Raw genomic sequence first — 7,334 nt, 5'->3', positions numbered from 1 at the left:
TCCTTCTCTTTGTTTTCCACGGAACTTTTTGTAGCAGCCGTATAGACCTGGGCACTCCTCCCCCATTACCACCTTCTTTTTTAATCTTTTGCAATTTGCATGCCTCGTCCATTGCCACCTGGGAAACATCGCCTCGCGTCCACGGCGACGTTGAAACGCCAGACCTGGTTCCGGTTCCTGTCGGTCAAAAGAAAAGATTCCAAAAGCTGAGAGGTAGACTTGAATTACGAGTCTCGTGGCGACGTGCAATGCTCCACAACACCCTATATATACGCGATGATTTTACCAATAGTACCAACGCGGCGACGATCTGACGCGCGGCGTGGAGAATCGAAGTTGATACTCCATCCACTATAACCAACGCCGAGAAAAAGGGGCAAAAAACACGGCGCATCTGCATTTACGCCAACCCACGACGCGCTGCCCTCCCCCTCCACCGCCGTTTCTACCGACCGACTCCATCCTCCTGCTCGGCTGCTCCTGTCCTCCTCCAGATCCCAAATCTCCATCGTCGCCTCCCTCCCCCATCAAGCAAGCAAGCAAAAACCCCACCGCCGGCGCCATGCACCCGGCGTCCTCTTCCTCCTCAGCGGCGCACCCGCCCGACGGCGACCGCCCCAACGCCAAGGCCCCGCCGCCTCCCGGCCCCGCCATGGGCTACCCGGCCAACGCCGCGCCCAACCCCGGCAACGCCAGCTCCGCCTACTACGCCGCGGCGCCGCCCCCCGTCGCCAACGGCAACGGCGCGGCCGCCTTCGGCGTCGCCTACCCCTACCCGGCCCCGCCCCCGCACCACCACCACCACCACCCGCCCCCGCCCCCGCCCTACCACCACTACCACAACCCACCACAACCCCTACCAGGCGGCCCCGCCGCCGCCGCCCACCTGCCTGCGCCGCCTCCTCGCGCTCGTCGTCGCCGCCTTCCTCCTCCTCGGCGCCGGCACCTTCATCGTCTGGCTCCTCCTCCGCCCGCGCGCGCCCGCCTTCTCCCTCTCCGCCCTCACGCTCTCCCGCGTCGCCTACTCCCCGGCCAACTCCTCCCTCTCCGCCGCCTTCGACGCCTCCCTCCTCGCCGACAATCCCAACTCCAAGCTCACCATCTCCTACTCCTCCCTCGTCGCCTACGTCGACCTCGCCCCCTCCTCCCCCATCGCCGTCACCTCCCTCGCGCCCTTCGCGCAGGGGCCCCGGAACTCCACCACGCTCGCCTTCCGCCTCGACGTCGACGGGACATACGTCGGGCCCGACGAGGCCGCTGCGCTCAAGAGCGGCAACGGGGGCACCATGGAGGTCCAGGTGAGGCTCGCGGCCATCGCCGTCTTCGATAGAGGGGGCTGGCGCACCCGCCGGAGGGCCATGAGGGTGCTGTGCGATGGAGTGCCCGTCACATTCCGTGGGAAGAACGCCACCGACGCAAAATTTGATGGCCCGGCACGCCGCTGCCAAGTCGTCTTGTGAAGGTTAGCTGACATGATTCCAGTACCTTTTGTGGTTATGCCTTCAATTTACATCCAGAGTTCCATGTAAAAAAATTGTATGGATTGTAAGAGTGGCAAGGTGTTTATGTCCGTATATTCTTTCCTGATGTGGTGATTTGCGAGCTTGAAAATATGGTCGTTTGCTGCAGCCTTGAATTTGATTGCCAGATGGAGAGATGGGTCAAAATGGTCAACTTGAAGGAGTGTGGCTGTGTGCAAGTCTTACTATAGTGTTGAAGTGAATTGTCAACGGGAGTGAGAGAACACACTTTTAATAGAACATCCAAAAAATAGTAAACAGTCCAACTGATGCAGGAGTCGCACATAACCTTCAGCTACTAATAATATCCAAAGTTCGGCACTAGGAAATCTGGCAAACTGCAAATGATAATTATATTATTTATTAGTTTCCTTTTTTGTAAATTTTTATGAGGATATATAAGCAAAACAAAGAAGACTACCAGTTAATAATCCACTATCATCCTTTCATGTTTCAAGAGAAGGAGATTATCTATTATTGAAAATAATACAATCCATCCCCGTATGAGCTGGGTGTCTGGCTCAGTTATCATTTTGTTTGTGGACCAACATCCACTCCATTTGGTTTTCTTGTCTCTAAAATACCCATCTGGATCTAAGTTTCTCAGTCATTTTAGAGACAACAACAGCCCTTGTTGTTGTTGTTGTTGTTGTTGTTGTCTCTAAAATGACTGAGAAACTTAGGTCCAGATGGGTATAAACTTGACAGAATATAACCTCTACTGTCTCATGTTAGATTTTAGCTCTAGCTATAGTTTAGGTCCTAGAAGATGTACATGCATTAAAAAAAAAGGATGGCTTCTAGTTGTTTGAGACCTAGATTTACCAAAGTAAAGTTCGCAAGTGTTTTTTTGTTGAAATTCTGCATATGGGATTGGTTATATCAGTAGCAGTGAACTTTTGACTGCTGCAAACCAGAGATAGAACTACATGAAGGAGAAGTGCATGGATGAACCCGGGTGCAGATGCCCCCGTGGGCAAATCGTCCACTCTCCTACATGAAGATGAATCTTAGGCGACAAGTGTGAATTGTCTGTACTATACCTGTGATTAAGCTTAGTACTTGCTATGAACTTTATATTTTCATATGTAAACCTGTACACTGACATGTAGCTTCATGGACTGATGTTTGGAGTGCCCCATAGTGGTAGACTGAATTGAAATGTATCAAATGATATGTTTGAGGGTTGCATCCTTAGTTCAACTCTTGTATTAACACACACCACATCATCCGAAATCTGGAAAACAATGGGAGGCATGGGGCAGAGTCTTGGATCTGACTTATTTATTGACAGCTCTCACTCTAGTCATATGCTTGTGGAGATGAATGTGTTCAAGTTCTTGTGTACATTGCGAAATACAAGTGGATTTCTTGTGGCGCTAAAATTGGTACCGAAGAAAGAATTGGCCTTATGCCGTAGTTGCATGAGCTTCACTTAAACTTTTGTAGTCATACAAGGGAACGAGTATAATCTGGCTACAAAGTTGACCTCTGTTACCATTGTTGGTATATGGGGAATATGTTCAAATTGTGCCTTGGTGGTCTGTATATTAAAATTTTCTTGGAGTTTTTCTGTGTGGCTAATTTCACATGTAATAACTTTTAAATATCGCCAGATCATTTGTCTTCACACTATGATGACCTGTGAGATCATGGTAGTTGTCCACAAGGGCCTTACATACTGTATAGTTTTAGCTGTGAGTTGGTGTCATAATGTTGCAGATCTACAAAAAAGATTCCAAATGTTTGCATTTCTGCATCTTCCTGGAAATGATTGCATGGCCACTAGACTACATTCTTTAATATATATGTTTACTGCTATTAGGGAACCCCATCAATTATAGTTGGGGCGCTATATTGTAATAGTAGACACATTTTTGTTTTGTTTTTTTCCTGTTTGTTTGCTTGAAAAAAACTCTATTCACATTGTTCTTCTTCTGCATGTTGCCATTAGCATCTTATTATTGTACTCCAGCTGCCTAGAGGGGCACAGCGCATTACCTTTTTTTGTCTAGTTCTGTTTTCTACTTTGAATATGTCGCTACCACACTTGCTTATCGTCAGCTTTGTCATAGTTCATTTTGTCTTCTGAATGTTGTTACACTACTGTAAACCCTAGACTGTGTAGCCGTCTACCGATGTTAAAAATAAGATTGTTAGTTCAGACTGCCTTGTAGTATAATCGAAGTAGATCTTGTCATCTAGTATTTGTACTTGATTGCACATCATTTATTGTGTACTGCTAAGGCATATATCATAGTTAACAGTTGGCTCTTATCACTTATCAGGATTGTTCACGGCTGTAACTACTCCAGATGTTGATCTAAGGGACCATCTTCAATAGGTACGAGAAGTTAGCTGATCTTATAAGACGCTGGCCAGACACCGATTCATGAGTAATAGCTGGGTAACTTCAGTTTACCTGCCTGCCCATAGAATCTGTGACCAGGAAGAGTCTGAAATGATGCTTAATTGATAGTATGTGTCATTTTCACCTATTATATCATAGCTTCAAGATGGGTGGACATTGAATATACCGAGTGTGCATTTGGGAAATGCTTGGCAAGAATGATTATCCCTGGTTGCTAATTTCCCCCAAGTGAGAACCTCAATCATGTATGGATCCTTAGGGGGGGCTTCATATCATACTTTAATGTACTTGCGCTTGAAACAGGCTCTAATCACTTATTGTGCGTATATTTGAAGTTCTGTATGTCTAGGATCTCTGTTTGCATTTATAGTTTAGTTAGAAAAAAAATGCCAGAAAATTACGTTTTATTGCTGACATGAGAGTTGCTGTTGAGTGAGATGGGCTGCTCAGTTTTAGCCCCTTTGGCTACAGATCTATTGTCTGTCTAACATGGCGGATCATAATATGGTCCAATGAGCTTCCAGAGCATGTTGTTGTAGACTAGCTGTGTAACCATTTCAGTTCATCTGGTCCAAACAAACTTTCCTGCTTGCTTCCGCATTGAAGTCTTGAGTGACAGTAACTCAAGCCAGTGTTTTCTGCATGGATGGAATCCAGATTGTATGTAGGGAAATGATTGCTCAGCGTTGTGTTGTGGTACACACCGCTGTTAATCTGCCGAGTTGAAGGTCTGGCGTTCTTTTGTGAAAATCAGCCTACCTGCGGATTGAACTTCTATGGGTTTTAAATTGGTAGGCAACCAATGTTTCCTGATTTCCCTCGTAGAGCTGGATTAATTTGCAAAACCTGCTTGGATCGATAACATGCCCGTAAGGACACACCCTGTCACCATCTGAATTTAACAGGAAGTTGGTGTCCACCTTTTTAAAAGGGAAATTAGGTCTGTTCCTGAATACAGCTGTTTAGTTAGATGCAGAAGCCAGTTTCTTGTAAGGGCTAGACAATTCTTTGATAGGTTGGTACTGTACTACTGTTTTGTGTTTTAGCGTAGGTGAACCATCGGCGTAGCAATTTTGTTGTTAATAGTATGGGCATAACCAAAATGCAAGCATGCAAATTCTCTATAGCTTCAGATGGAGTTTGTGTAATCTCCATGAGTTGTAACTCCAATTCCAAGCAGTGTGTTCACCCCTGTTAACCATGGTTGGTGGATAGCCGTGTCTCCAGTCCTACTTTTTCCTTTTGCTGAGTGTCGTTGTTAATCATTGTTAGGCGTTAAAGACAGCGCCTGAAATGGTTTGGCTCGAGGCATGCCTTTCTGCTCTGTTTGTTGCACGATGCTTGTTGGGTATTCTATATGAAAGTATCTTTGGCATTACTGAAGATCCATCCAATAATTATGAGAAGCCAGTCAACATTACAAATCCATACAACCTGGTATGAGTCATCATCTTCCATGTAGGTCTCGTGGGCTGCCAAGCATGTTCACAAGATAGTGTCCCTGATTTATTTTACTTCACGTGTCTTTATATATAAACTTATTAGGTTAGCCTAAAAAAATTATTAGGTCTGTGCAACAAGATGATGCGCAGCATTACTCCAGTCTCATTCGAGAATGTGAATACAAGGAGGTATTTTGTGTTTGGGAAACTCGAAAGAAAAAAAGATTTTGAATCTGCCTTTTCCCTCTTTCCCTTAAAGGAATAACTCAAACAAGATCTAATTATGTACTCTACAACAATGAAATGCTTGTTAGGCAGCGGCCCGTTTCGTATTCAAGATTAGACAAATCTAGTTCTGGCCTGTAGTGGTGTTAGCTTAATCTGTGCTAACTGAGCACTCTAGCAGGCCTATGCGGGGCGCCACTCATCACCCTAAGCGTTAGGGAAAATTTTATTTTTGCCACTTTAGCTTTTGCCAATTTTTCTTATGCCGAGCTCAAAAAAAAAAATCTTATGCCACTCAAGATTTTAACATTTCACTTTTGCCACTCTTAGCTTTCCACAATTATCATAGTTGCCATCCCATGGCAAAAGCAAAAAAATTAGAGAGGTAATTGTGATACGTTGTCAAAAGTTAAGAGTGTCAAATGTGAAATAAAATTATTTTGCTTTTGCCACGGAATGGCAATTGTGATAATTTTCAAAAAGTTAAGAGTGACGAAAGCGAAATGTCAAAATAAACAGTGGCATAAGTCGAATCTGTAAAATATAGTGGCAAAAGCAAAATTTTCCCTAGGCATTACCAGGGCCACACCGCATCTCTATCGTCTTTAGGTTTCCGTTTTGTTTAAGGATCCACCGTGTTTAGGTAAATGTTATTATTATTAATTGGATGGTCGATCATCATTGCACTTGCACTAGGCATGCTTTAATTTCTTCCCAAGTGGTCGACTTCCATTAGCTCAGCTTTGCTTTGGATTGTGGTGGTGGTGGGAATGTACGCAACGCAAGTGACAGGATATGGAGGGCAATGCCGACCTCGGTTGGTTGTTGGGTGGTCTATTGTGAAGTGAAGTGGACTGGAGAGAAGAGGAGGATGCCTGACCTAATGTAATGTAATGTGGGGGTGGTTCATTAGAATCTGCCTACTCGCGGGCGGGGTCCCGGGTCTCCTGCTCCCCTGTTCCGAAGATTTGCTCGTGTCGGATTAGTATGGCTTTAGCAAGGGACGACGGACGATCACGGAGGGTTTCGACGGTGCTACCCTGATAGGATTGTATAGGGGGTGGTTGGGAGGATCATCTTATCTCCTGTCTCAATGGGGGCCATAAGATTTGCATCTGTCCGTGCACAACTTCTTTCGAGCTCTCCTTTTTCTTTTCTCCTAGCACTACAAAAACATGATGCGCAATGGAATTGATTGTAGTACTAGCATGGCCATGGTTTTACGTGGTCGCTTTTCGCGTTACTGTAGTATATCTTGTTTCTGTTCTGAGTTTTGTGGCCTGTCTGTAGTAGGAAGGTAAGGTGAAGTCTGGGTCAAACGGGTCGCGTTACCTAGCAGGTTAGTGAAAGGTGATTGCTACAGTGGAGAGACTAGCGGTAGTAGATGCTTGTATTATCCTGCCTTTCTGGCTGTTGGTTGACGCGCATTCGCCATCGGTCGTTTCCTTTTCTCTGCGAAGTCGACGGCCATGAGCAAGGAGGAGGGAGAGGTCCTTCTCATCTTTTATCATCCATCGGTGCGCATGCACGACTTACATGGCAACACAAAGGTCACGCCCCCTCTCTCTCTCTCTCTCTCTCTCTCTCTCTCTCTCTCTCTCTCTCTCTCTCAACTTAACATCCAGCGAGAAAAAAGAAAGGACTTTAAGAAAGTTAGCAGTACTGTTATTTTGGTCGCTGGATTTGGTCTAGCGTCGCAATTAGTTAGTGGCCATTGTACGTAGCAGAATGAATGAACGAAGGAACGAACGAACGATCCACGACGCCAGCCGGCCG

The 7,334-nt window shown here is 45.7% G+C and overlaps 1 pseudogene; it reads left to right on the top strand.

The window, feature by feature from the left end:
• Positions 1 to 285: 285 nt before the first annotated feature.
• On the top strand, positions 286 to 4,225 carry LOC125550975 (annotated as a pseudogene).
• The last annotated feature ends 3,109 nt before the right edge of the window (positions 4,226 to 7,334 follow it).

The sequence above is a fragment of the Triticum urartu genome, chromosome 4 (genome assembly GCF_003073215.2).
Source record: "Triticum urartu cultivar G1812 chromosome 4, Tu2.1, whole genome shotgun sequence".
NCBI lineage: Eukaryota > Viridiplantae > Streptophyta > Magnoliopsida > Poales > Poaceae > Triticum > Triticum urartu.
The sequence above is the reverse complement of the archived record's forward strand: the minus strand, read 5'-3'. Positions and strand labels throughout refer to the sequence as shown.